This window comes from Triplophysa dalaica, chromosome 7 (assembly GCF_015846415.1).
Source record: "Triplophysa dalaica isolate WHDGS20190420 chromosome 7, ASM1584641v1, whole genome shotgun sequence".
In the NCBI taxonomy this organism is placed as follows: Eukaryota; Metazoa; Chordata; class Actinopteri; order Cypriniformes; family Nemacheilidae; genus Triplophysa; species Triplophysa dalaica.
Window position 1 is genome coordinate 20,320,144 of NC_079548.1, and position 14,338 is coordinate 20,334,481.

General features: G+C 35.2%; 1 long non-coding RNA gene across 1 annotated transcript; it reads right to left on the reverse strand.

Annotated features, from left to right (window-relative positions):
• Positions 1 to 6,936: 6,936 nt before the first annotated feature.
• On the reverse strand, positions 6,937 to 14,107 carry LOC130426171 (uncharacterized). Its single transcript, XR_008907156.1, has 4 exons — positions 14,093 to 14,107; positions 12,488 to 13,203; positions 9,634 to 9,883; positions 6,937 to 7,581 (listed from the first exon to the last, which is right to left on the reverse strand). It is a non-coding gene; the product is annotated as an uncharacterized LOC130426171 (long non-coding RNA).
• Between the last annotated feature and the right edge of the window lie 231 nt (positions 14,108 to 14,338).

Sequence of the window (14,338 nt, forward strand, 5' to 3'; positions counted from 1 at the left end):
AGTTGGGACTGCAGATAGACGTTTCTCTCTTTTTCGCCCCCCATTACATTACATTACATGGTCCCTCCCACCACTCAAGTCATTTTTTTATGATTTTCAACAACACGAGCAACTGTTGCTGATGCAGTGTGGGTGTGTCTGATGCAAGTTGATCAAAGCTAAGATTAACATATGATACGTGATGCAATGTGTGAAGTTGGCAAAGTGGATGTGAAATACATCCTTGTGTAAGCAAGATGGAGACGTTGCAGTTAGTTATTTTACTGTTACTCCCTTTATGATTTGTCTTCTATAAATAAATAAAAAGATATGTGTAAAACTTTTTTATGCATGCATTTACATAAGGCAGATGCTTTCAAAGGCATTCAAGACATACATGTTACTACTTCAGGCTCTGGGAATGAAACCCAGATTTTTGCATTTATTGGCAGTGTCATGTTGTATGATGTACACTGCCAATCAAAAGTTTGGAAACACTTACTCATTCTTTAGTTATTTTTTGTCCCGCTTTTAGAATCATTGTAAACTTATCAAAGTAACACAAGTATAGATGTGGGAATGAAACATTGCTGTAGTTTTACAGCAGGTTTGCGAGTAACTTACTGTATATTTAATTTACAATTTTGCTTTAAACGTAAACTTTTTTCTTAAATGAAACAAGACTAAATATATCATGTCACTTTTCTTGTTATGTTAATGAATCGTAATTTATGTTGAAGTATTTTCTGACATTTATGCAAAAGAAACAGTCAAGCATTTCTAAACTTTGACGTACTTGGTTGCAATATATAAATGCAGTCCTCTTCAATGTTCATATTTAGCAGAATTTTACCTGAATTTTTTTTTTCAAATATGTATCACATTTTCAAAAGATATTACTTTAGTAAGCAAGTCTGTAATATCTTTGTTAGGGATGCCCCGATATGTAAGTTTTGTCCAATAACCGATAATTCTTAAACATTGGAAGCCAATAACCCATATATTGGCCGATATACAGTATCTAAATATTATAAAAATATTATAAAATTCCCCAAGACTAAATCAAAAGGAAAAAAGTCAGACAACTATTTTATTTGAAAACATTCACAGCGGAAAACAAGGTAACCATTAGTTCTCTTTTTTCCCCTGAAAATCATGTATCAAGCCTACTTTACATGTGTTAATGATTTTTTTAACCTTCAAAGTTTTCAGGTATATTTAATAAACAAATTCTAGATGTTTTAAAAAAAAATGTTTTCAATAGCCACGTCAAACAGGTCTCAAGACGGAAAGCATTCAGACAGCAGTCTGATTCAAACAATATGCTTCCTATAATTCACACATTAATACTGTATCTAAATAATGTACCTACATCAACAATGTTTTGCTAATAGCAGTAAGTCAATGATCGCGACAGAAAGACAGTACTGTACTGTATTTAACCTGCGAGCAGCGTGCAGATGAATTGGCATACATTTTTTTATTGGCCGATACCGATAACATAAAAAATGACCGTTTATCGGCCGATACCGATATGGCCGATAATTTATCGTGCATTATCTTTGTTACATTTCCATTTATCTGTAAAAATCTGCTCTTTGCTCATAGGCTCTCTGTCCACAACCAGCCATAAATGTCATGTGAATAATTTTTAGCGACTGACATCATGACAATACTTGTACACTATTGGCTTCACAAGAATGTGACGACAGCATATTTCATGCTTTTAAGAGCTCTTTTAACAAGTCAGAATACACAGATGCTTTTTAGTGTAGAAACATGAAATAACATTATGGTATCCGGCAGTAGAAACTCTTACTATGACCCACAAAACATCAACTATACTATAATATCAAAGAGAGATAAAATCACCAAATGGCTGGTAGCAGAACAAAATACCTTAAAAACTTATATTAAAAGCTAAAACTTGAATATGGCTGTAGAAGGGATGCCATATATATTACATTAGCATTAAATGATTTATTATTTTGTATTCAAGTTTAACTTTAATACTAGTGTTTCACAGATGCAGTTACAGCAAGGTCATTTTGTCATAAGTGTAATATCCTAACAAAGTGTGGTATAAAATGCCTTTAATGGTTTTTCTATCATCTTATTGCTTTTAAAGAGCAGAGTGAAGCAGTTGAGTAAAGATCTATATTTCGAATCTACATATTGCTTTCATGTCTTCTCTTTCATCTCTGCTTCATTCCCTTCCCCTCTGTCTCTCTGTCTCTCTCTCTCTCTTTCTCTCCCTCTCTTCACTCACTGGTTGTCTCCATCCGTTGCTCACATCTTTATTTCATTCCAATTTTCACCCGGCGCGATGGAAATGCAGTGGGAGGGCCGGGGAGCCGGATAAGATTGAAGTGGCTGAGCGGAGACAAAAATAAAACCCAATTTCAACAATAGCTCAAACTCTTGCCTTCGGTTCCACTGGAAGGACCAGTTCACTATCAACAAACCGTGGACTTTCTTCTTCCTCTTGAAGAGCAGAGAAAAGCTCTTTTTTTAAGAAGTCCTTGAAAGTACAGTAAGTCAGACAAACAGCGACTCTGGTGCAAATCCACAGAACAGCATAAACACAAACGTCACAGAAGGCCCACTAAATGTTGTTTTAAAGAGGTAAAATGACACGGCAAAAACAAATATTATTGTTTGTTTTAATGTAATGCAAAGTGTTAAAACAATTTAAGGTTAAAAAACACTGTATTTTCCATACACTGTGCATGTTTGTATCTCCTCTTTGCCCACCTCTCTGAAAGCTCATCGCTCTGAAAAGCGAGGTGTGCTATGTTTGGCCAGTAAACCAGTGTGTAGTGATTGGTCAAATACTGCAAGTGTGTGACGGAAATGTAACGCCTCTTACCCTGTTTGGAACATCGGGTTCCAAAGCAATTGTACTGACAGGTACGCCCACCTTACTTGTGTGTATATTTGGGTGGTCTTAGTCAAATCATACCACGAACCTCAGGCAGGTCTGGGTGAGCATTCGCTTTTAGACAGAACACATCTTTTGTTCCAACATTTAAATTTATGCAATTTTTCGTGTCTAATACATGCATAGGCAACTGATTACACACCAAAGACACAGAAAAACACGTATTCCAACTGCCAATTGGATTTTATCCAAAGCCAGTTACAACACATCCAGTTTGTAGTCATATCAGTATGTGCATTTCCTGAGTGTTGAACCTGTTGAGCTGCAGAAACTTACTTTCTAGGTGCATTAGACTTATTATAAAGTTTATAAACTCATAACACTATTTCCCTCCAGTATTACCAGTAAAGACAGAAAGTCTGTATATAATTTCATTTTCGATATTATGACGGAGGTAATTCATCAAATGAAGAGCGTCATAACTGGGCGTACATCCAGACGTGCTGTGTACTGGAACAGATTTTCATCATTATAAAAATCTATTCGTATTTCTGGATTGTAATGGTGGAGGTATGCTATCGTAACTTCTGCCAGATCATGATGGTCTGATGAATCCCTGCACAACAAAGCAGTCGAAACCCTACCGCAAGATGCAACAAGTAAATGATGACAGAATTTTCATTGTTAGGTGAAGTATCCCTTTAAAACTACATTTCTAAGCATGTTTGTGGCATTACCCCATGTGTTATAAAGAATAAGGTGCTAATACAAGGAAGACAGAAAGTTCTCTTAAACGGACCTTCTTAGTGAATTCTCCCGTCTGTTCCTTTATAAGGCACCACTCCATTAGCTTTGTGTGAAATGTGAAATTGTTTGATGTGAGTATAAGGGATGGATTAGGTGTGTCCTGTCCATCCCGGTCAGAGACATTACCAGTCATTGAGTCAGACCTCTTGTCCCCTCAAATGACAGCAAATTACAGCAGCGCTGTCATCCATGAGCTCTAATCACACATGGCACTCTAGAGGAATGTAATCCTATCTCGGCCTCACCTGAACCTCGTTCACAATCAGAACTGATACTGACACACCATAGCGTTGCTTTTTGGCCCCAGACGGGATCCCTAAAAAACATTTTAGTAAGACCTATGTAGAACATATAGCCTCGAAAAAAAGAGACCGTTCCAAAATTTCATTTGATCAGCATTTTTAGATGTATTTTGGTCATTACAATTTCAAGAAAATCAAACCTCAGGAGTGACAAAGTCATCCAACACCAATGTGAAACACTGACAGCATGACACATGAAAACTGAGAAAATTTATGTTTTTTTTTTGCTTTTCCTAAATAAATGTGCAAATTTTATTGTTGTATTGCTTAAAAGTGAATATGAACTTGTTTTCGTTGCAGTATTTGAGTAATGGAAAAATACAGAGCATCTTTTTTGTCATTTTCACATGTTTCTCAAGTTTTCATTTTCTACAAATAAATGCAAATAGATATTTTTATTTGAAGTGTTATTACTTCACAGAATTAAATAAAAATGATGATTTTACCTAAATAACCAAAATACAATATACCAAAATTAATTTTACAACGCAATATTACACCAAACCAATCGCATGGGAAAATGTAGATTTTTTTATGCGGTGTAGATTTGGTAAAAATCGTACGATTATTAGAAAAAAAGTATGCATAAAAACATGACGAATTGCAATTACTTGAGCAAATTTTGTATTAATGGTAAGATGAGCCGGAACTGCTCATAAAGCTCACAGCATTTAGACAGGTGTTCACAGGTGTTCAAGCAAATGCTATATTTCATTCATTTGTGCATGTGAGCTCTGGATATCCCTCGACTTTCTGCCTTAAAGACGTTACCCTGTCCCGGTGATGTTAAATGAAACAAAATGACAATACCTAGCCTTGCACGTGTTCGATTGACAGCAAAAACAATGCTAGCATTAATAAACAAGATAAACAATCCCAGCATTAATTCTGCAGGTGTCAACAGAGGATCATTTACATTACACACCTGTTTTTTTTATATTTTCTACAGAAGATAGTTTTGAACGTCATGGAAGAAAATGGATGCATTTGATTTGCTTAAAAGTGAAGACTGTGTAGGTCTCTTTGTGCACTGCCATGTTCATGTGATGTCACATACGTACTCTATATGAGACATTTCCGTGCATTATTCGACCAATCACTACGCACTAGTGAACTGGCAAATCATAGCACACCTCGCTTTACAGAGCGATGAGCTTTGTGTAATATCAGCGCGTTTCAGAGAGGCGGAGCAAAAGGAGATACAAACATGCACGGTATATGGAAAATACAGCGTTTTTTAACCTTGTATCATGTATACAAATTATATTACATTTAAAGCAAAGAATAAAATTTGTTTTTGCCGTGTCAAATGAACCCTTTAATTCAGTGTCACACACTCGAGAAGCTTATCATTCCAGCATAGTCACATCACATTCAAATGAACGAGACTCCTCCTTAAAATCAATATCCACCACCAGCTGTGGAAGTGAGTAATAATATATAAGCAATTGAAATTCATAGATCTTGTCTGTGCTCTATGCTGAAGTTTCTCCACTATCCAGAGAGCTCAAAGTATTGGCCAGCAGTGTCTGATTGGAAATTCATCAGATGATTGACAGGTCATGATGCACCTATAGAGCATAGGAGAACAAAAAGAAACTCACCCTCCGCTCACCTCTGATGGACAGAGAATCAAAAATCACACACAGAGCGTGAAGAATTCATTAAAGAACTGATGTCTGAGTCAGACAATGGAAACAACGCAAGAATAAAAAATTAATTCATCACCAGTTTTGCTCCTCTTAGAGGATGTCAAAGAAGAAGCTGAGGGGCAGACAAGGTTTTTTACTGTCTCTGAGCGTGCAGCTTTGTGTCACGTGTATTGCGAATATCTTTGTCTTTCCCGTATGCATGGTGTGCCCAGATGACCCATCAAATTTTCTCAAATGTGCAATAGCTTATGCAAAGCACATTGTGTGGAATGCTCTATCCCACAATGCACTGCAGCCTCGACCTTAATATTTGTATCTTCAAAAACATTTCTTGTCTCACTGCGTGAACGATTCGGTCAAAGTTAATTATATGAAACTACAATATATCAACAAAAAAATCTTTTTTTCCAAGAGAATTAGATTTACACAATTTAAACATGCCAAACGAAGCAAAATCCTTGCATTATGAATAGTTTCAATAAAGCAGTATTGTGAACACAGCCATTGTCTCACAGCTGTGCAATCTTCAGCGTCTGTAACACCATCTGTTCTCTGTGATCTTGGTTACGTCACGTTTCCTCTTTGTGTTTCATACGGAGTGGTTTGTAGCTTTGATTTGTTTGTACCCTGTTCGGTGACTATCGGCTTGTGTACCTTTGATTATGATATTGAATTACTCAGCTGGATTCTGATTGTAATATCGTGTTTGCGGTTATGAACGTGCAATAAAACAGCGTGCTCGAATCCTTGAGTCTGATTACATCTTGCGTTACACTCTGTTCCTGTGTATTAAAAAAATAGGTCAGCAGAGAACAGCCAGCGATACTGAATAACGATGAGCCCCAGAGATGTGCTTGACCTTTGATTCATGACACACCAAATATTCACAGTATAATTACTATAAAAATTTCACCGCAGCAACCGTGTCATCTTAATCCCAAATGCCCGGCATAAATTACTTTCAGTTAATGATTAAAAAAATTATGAAAACACATTTTCTCAGAGACAGTTATCATCGGATTATATCATACATGAATGACACATGCTATCTGGATGCAATCTGCAAAATAAAGCTTTCTGTTTTTGTCACTTTATTATTTCTACATTTGCAATACTAACATTTTAGTACATTACATTTGTTATATAATTACAATCTTATTATTAGCAACAATATTTTTTAGAATAATATGCTAATCATGTTAAAAAAATGTTTTTAGTATAATGATCATAATTGCTGAGATGGATATATTACATCCAATTACAGTACTTTACAACTTATTATTAAATGTTAGCAAAAACATTTCAAATGGATCTATTTAGAGTCATTTAATTCAATTCAAAGTTTATTTTAACAACAACCACCAAAAACAATTATCAATATAAATAGTAAACACTGTTTTCTTCCTGAAGTATTAACGAAGACAATAAGGGAAATTTATCTACATTGTACGGGTATACGGTCATGACAAAAGCCTTGTGTACTGTCATTTTTTTACAATTTCATTTTACAGAAAGTTACCGTCATTTTTACAGATTTTTCACGTATTATGTAAAAGACTGTAATTGTATGGAATTTCTTTGACATGGGTTACATATATTTTCGAAGTATCCGTCAAATTACAGAAAACGAATATTTTTAAATAGTTGTATCTCTGCAAAATATTTTCTGATCGTTAAAACCATACATCAATGCAGTACGTTTTTTTTCGGTTTTCAGATTATGATAACATCTCAATTTTGAAAAATGGACCCTTAAGGTTTTGTTGTCTAGGGTCACATATAGTACCTCGTAATGCATTCTGGGATTACATTTTCTGTGAACATCTGCTTAGGCCTGACTTGTTTGTGAGAATATACATAAATGTTGTTTAAGCAGGCAGTTCACTGCCTTGAACAGAGCTAAATAATGTCTTGGTCTCTTTCTCATCCACGGCGGAGATGGTCTGCGGGAAACTGTGTTCTGTTAAAGAAAGAGAAACAAACAACCAATATGAGCAAAACTTTTAGGTAAATAACTTTCATAATGTGAAATAACTTTAAAGCTATAACAGAGCATATATAAGTGTCATACAGTATGTTATTAATACATAGACATAAACCAGAGATTGTCAACCAGCGGGCATTAACAAATCTCTAAGGGAGGCAGTTGATTTACAATTTTTAAAGCTAGGGTTATTAAAAAAATCTCATATAGTGTTTCCCATTCCACTTATGATAGTTTTACTCCATACCTGGCCACTCCCATTACATTCTTAGTTGGGTACACCTTGCCCCATGACTATAATCCTATTGTTCATTTGTTTTTTATGTTTCTTGCTAAACAAGACACATATACAGTATTAACACAAAGCAATTTTTTCTTTAAAGGCATAAATTAAATCTTGATACATACTGCATCTCGTGTTTAAATGTATCGGCAAAAGCTCGCTGTGTCTTTTCAGACCGTGGACATTTCAAGTGGAAGAAATGTAAATTGTTATTCATTGTGGAAAGACATGTTCCTGGATCATCTATGTTGATCCTGGCACAGCCTTTCTATCAACCAGTCAGATTTCAGGATTAGGTTTATGATAGGTTTATTTTATTTTAATGGGTTTAATTAGAATTTTGGTTAGGGGTTTGTAGCATATACAATTACTGTTTTAAGGTTAAGTTATGATTTGGGTTTGTGTTTGTTTTATGCTTCTTTGACAAGCATGTTGTTACAGGAAGAACGGACAAGCTGCATATGTCTTATTGAAAAGCTCTATTTGCATGAACACTTTAATAAAATAACAAAACATACTTCAGCCTCCCCAGTTTTTTAAGCTTCTCTCTGCCCAACCCATAACGCAATGCAGAAGTTTGATAATGCAGAGCTCGTGTGTCCTTGGCAAACAACAACCTCAACAGTGGCTCAAGAACACATTGTACAATAAGATTTAAAAATCTTTTAAAACTCTTTTACTATAAAATATTGTCACTCCTATTGGCCAGGGGTCTCATTTATCAACAGTGCGTGGAAAAGGATCTATATTTTGTCCTACAAATGAAATTTAGAATGTGTCTAAAAATCTGTATTTATCAAGCATGCGTACACGGTTCTTACGCACACCAGTGAGTAATCATCATTGATAAATCCCACATGTTCTTAAGCGCCATGTTCTTTCACGTTCATGGTCATTTGCATTCGGAAACGCCCCCAATGAACCATATATGGTGATGAAACCTTCCTTTATAAATCATGTGAATGTCAGTACTCTGCGCTTTGATCACAGCAGTCTTTGAAAACGCATTCTTTGCCCAATGCATGTTTTGCTGGAGTTGGTTTTTCTTGTTAATTTCATAATTATTTATAGGAGATTTATTTTGCATAAATTAAATGTTCAGAACAGAAACCGAATTTGCAGTTCATTTATTTGGTGAAATTGCAATGTAATTACGATTTGGTAAAACGATGTATAAATAGAAAAGCAATAAGATGTTAAAAAAATATATATATCATTTTAGTAATAATGATTAATATGCAAACCTCTTATTGGCTGTTTGAATGTTTTTTCTTTTATACTTTTTTGCTTATTTTTCTGTTAAGTGTGTTTTACATTGTGCATTTTAATAAAAGGTTCACCAAATCATCCAGCAAAATAATTTCAAATGATTTCCCATCTGACTTTGTAGTTTCTCACACCAATTAGACAAATGTCTAGCTTGAACTATGAATTTAGTTGAGTATTTGCAAATAAAGGACAAAAGAAACACAAGGTGGCACTTTCTTTTTGTAGTATCACTGTTCTACCACTAGGTTTTCTGCGCAAGCATGCTCAGAGGTGTGCGTGTATTTACGCACATTTCTATGTATAGGTACAAACATGTAAATCCCACACTTTGCGTGAAACTGTTCTTATGCACTCACTATGCACACATCTGAGCGTACACACTTTAGATAAATGAGGCCACTGGTTTCCACTTAGACAAGAGAGGTCAAAAGGTTGAGAAGCTTTAATGTAAGCATAAGCGTCTCTTTAATACTTACACACGAACATTCGGATACACATGCCGCACATGGCAACAACGCTGGCGATGTTAAGACACCGGCCGCACTCAGCACTCATCAGACATCTCTTGGTACTCCCGCAGCATCGCATGCAGCCACCTCCTCCCTGCTTCTTATCAGCCGAGTAGCTCTGGTGGGTGTTGCTGGTGTGCTGCTGTGTAATAATATCAGGATAGTCCGGCAACTGTTTCCTGTAATCCTCCTCCATGGCCCAGTCTTCAGATCAGACCTGAGGGGAGGGAGAGACAGTTGCGCAATGACTCATGGGTGCGGAGAATCGATCGACGATAATAACGTTCCAGTATCTGAGACCATCCTTTCATAGTCATTAACTGATATGGAAATGGGTCGATGCTCGCATACGGTTTATCTGAACGCCGTTGACACACGTTGCTCCCTGGAGAACGCCTAGGTTGTAATGTTGTTTTGAACCTTCAATGACAATTATCCACAACTGGCTCGGATGCTTTTTCTATTTGTCATTCGGGGATCGTGTAAGGAGGTGACGTTGTTGAAAGATGAGGGTGTTCACATCAGGCAGCAACAGACATGTACAGACACAATACAAAAAACTCTGCACAGGAAAGCCAAACGGAGGTTCATTAAAGGTCCAGTGTGTATATTTTTGGAGGATCTATTAACAGAAATGCAATATAACATACACACTGCAAAAAATGACTTTCTTACTTATTCCTTTTTCTAGTTTTCCAGGAAAAATGTCTACAAATTCTTGAATCAAGATGCAATTCCTTGATGAGCAGACTGCACTAAGAAAATATCTTTTGTGAATATAAGTAAATTTGTGCTGAAAACTATCAAAAAAACTGCCAATGGGGTAAGAAAAATAATCTTGAATTGAGTGACTAAGAAAATGGTAAACCTTGATTCAAGATTATCTCTCTTACACTTATTGGCAGATTGTTTTGCTTGTTCTAAGCACTAATTCACTGAAATTTCATATTTTTTACTAAAAACAAGACTCATTTTCTTAGGTCATTTTGCTCATCAAGAAAATGCATCTTGATTCAAGAATTTGTGGACATTTTTACTGGAAGACAAGAAAAAAAGACTACACTGTAAAACCTTGCTGTAGTTTTGCAGCAGGTTTGAGAGTAATTTACTGTAGATTTAATTCACAATTTTGTTTTAAACATAAACTTGTGAATTTCTTATGTTTCCATTCATAAAACAAGACTAAATATCTTAGGTCACTTTCTTGTTATGTAAACGTATGGTAAATCGAGAAGTTTCAAATATTTTGATGAAAAAAAACAAGAGAAAAATGCTTAGGAAGAATGTCATTTTTTGCAGTGTTACTGTGCTAATGCCAGTCTCTTCTTGCTCATTTTGAAGTCAAAGTGTTTTCATTTTGGTTAAAGTACAGTTTAACTTAAATTGAAAACAGTACTAATAGGAAAGTCATTGAATCTACAGTAGGTTACTAGCAAACCTGCTGCAAAACTACAGCAAGGTTTTACAGTGTATGTGTTCAGAGGTGTATAGAGACCTTACATAATGAAGCGTTGTTTTTATTACCTCAGAATGATCTATTTCTATCTACATACACCACAGGACCCCTAACATGGAGTTCACCATGTTGTTTCTACAGTAGCCCTAAAGGGACAAACTAAGCACGTTTAGTAGATTAATTAACTCTTTCGGCAAAGAATGGAAAACGAGATGACATTTTAGCCCTGTACATGTTTGTTGCTTTGCATAAATAGTGCCTTGTGTATAAAATTGTTATTGTTGTTTGGTTTCCAACATCTTCAAAATATCTTCTTTTGTGTTCTACAGAAGAAAGAGAGTCAAAAATGTTTGACTGAGTAAATGATAAAATAATCATTTTGGGGTGAACTATCCCTTTAATTTAGGTTCATGTCACTTTAAAAGCATAACCATGAAAAAGTACACTGCAAAAAATGACTTTCTTACCTAGTATGTTTGTCTTGTTTTCCAGTAGGCCTACAAATGTCAACAAAATCTTTAATCAAGATGAATTTTCACAATGAGAAAAACGACCTAAGAAGATAAATCTTGTTTTTAGAAGAAAAATATGCAATTTCAGAGAATTTGAGTTTAAAAAAAGCAAAAAAATCTGCCAATGGGGCAAGAAAAATAATCTTCAATTGAATTCAGTGACTTAGTAAAAGTGTAAACATCATTTTAAAAAAACTAACCCCATTGTGAGATTTTTTTGGTTGTTCTTAGCAAATATTCACTGGACTTAAGACTTATTTTCTGAGGTCATTTAGCTCATCAAGAAAATGCATCTTGATTCAAGAATTTTTAGACATTTGTAGTGGAAAACAAGACCAAAATATTAAGTAAGAAAGTCATTTTTTGCAGTGTATAATAATTGATGTGAATTTTATATGAATAATCAGATTGCAATGTCTTTAATAAAACACCTCTGTTTACTGTACTTTTGTTTTCTTTCATCTAATTTCTTTAAATATGCAAAAAAATATGTATTTTTATTTCACCCACATAACATTGTCACTCAAAATGAGTTACTGACCCTTTATTAAACCACTAAATATATTTCAGTTGAATAATCCTCAATTTACAAAAAATGAACCTAAATTAGTTCAAAAACATTTATACATTTTAAACCAACAACTTGTCATCCTTTTGTTAAGAATAGGCCATAAGTGCACATGAAACCGCTTTGAGCTTCAAATAAGTACAAACTAGATGACATTTTTATTAAACCTAACTTTACACAACAACAAAAATCTCTTTCACTCAAATCATTTTCCCAAGGACAAGGCCATGGATATCTTTCAAATGACTGAAATTACCAGACAAGTGTTGTTTCAATTCAAAGTACCTTTTCTGTCAGAGTGCCCTCAGACTTCTCCTTGTTGCGTTCAACCTTCTTTTCCTCAGTCCTTCACAGTTTTGTCTTCATGAAATTGAATGAGAAGAAATTAAAATCCTCAATCACAGTTCTGTCACGTACTGTAAAAGAGAACAGAGGACGCAAACGACAATCCTTCTTCTCGCACAATCTTGTTTGTACGCTGGGAGCTTCTATTCACTTGTGTTATAAAAGTCCTTTCAAATGAGTTTGCATTCAAATGTACCTGTTTTTCATGAGGTTAACAGGGCTGGTACGGCACACGCCCAGGGCGGACTCGAAAAAATAAATTCTCTGACAGGGTGTGTGAATCAAGTTTTTCCTGCTTGTCATTTTGGCGTGACGACTCTTCAACCTATGATGTTATGCAAGCATTTTCACTTTAAATAGATCATCAAGACAGCTTTTACAGATGACATCTTTTCAGTTTACACAATGTTACACTTCACATTAATCACAGTATATTCAGTGTACAATACAGTATACACACACAATGCATCATGGTTTTTAGTAACAGTTGTACATCTGTAAAGCGATCATTTCCTGGATAATTTCTCACTCTCTGGGTATACAGAAAAAATGCTTAAGATGAAGTAAATTAAACAGGTCTCTCCATCTAGCCCTTCAGCTTCCATGGCAGTCTTCAAATGTGACTGAATCCAGAGGTCTTCCTTCCCAATGAAAACCTAAAGGCCAAGAAATCAGATCATTTAGTATGTGTGTATATAAACATAATGCATTATTTATCTGTAATACATTCCAAAATGTTTTTATCAAACACATTGCAATCTGATAACTTATACAAGATTCACATCAATTATTATACGTGTTCATTTTAAAGTGACATGAACTATTATTATTTTATCATTTACTTAGTCAAACATGTTTGACTTTCTTTCTTCTGCAGAACACAAAATAAGATATTTTCAAGATGTTGGAAACCAAACAACATCGACCCCCACTGACTTCCACTATCACAAAACCACCGAAACATTTCTCCAAATATCTTCTTTTGTGTTCTACAGAAAATGTATTAATTAATAAGACAACTTCCAAATAATTGTCAGTTTTTCAGAATTTATTACTTATAGGTATGTGTTTTGTTTCATTCTGTGAACAGTATTTCAACTATAAGATTATTTACCAAATTTCTAATACAAATATTGTTTCTGTTACAGAAATAGACAACTGGAGAAACAGGTCAAAATAAAAGAAAAGATGCTCTGTTTTTTTCAGAACTGAAATAGTGCAAAGAACACAAGTTAAGATTCACTTTCAAGCAACACAATAGTCATATTTGTGCATGTATTTAGGAAAAGATCAAAAATATTTTTTTGTGATATAACCTGGATTTTTCTTACAGTCTTGTCAAGGTTTCAGTCTTTCACACTCATGAGGTTTGATTTTGTTGAAATTCAACAAACACTGGACTGTAATGGCCACAATACATCCAGAAATGCAAAGTAAATGAACATTTGGAGTGTTGATTTTCTTCGGCTGTATGTTTTAAAAAGGTTTCTTTACAAAAAACTCATGCCACACCTTTGAAACACACAAGTTTATTATTCTTCCTACCTTCTCATTTCTGTGTGGACGTGGGCTGCTCAGCACTCAGGACAGCAGCGCAGGAGTGGGCCATCCGTGTGCACATGAAACACAAAGTGTAGCGACAATCGTCCGAACACATCATGCAGCAGCCGTCCAGACAGAACTGAAAGCACAGGTTGCAGCAGTGGTCCACGCAGGGCTCGTGTTTGTGACAGCCGCACAGGCATTGCTCCCCGCATTTCTCTGTGCACTGAGGGCAAGGGACGGAGGTTT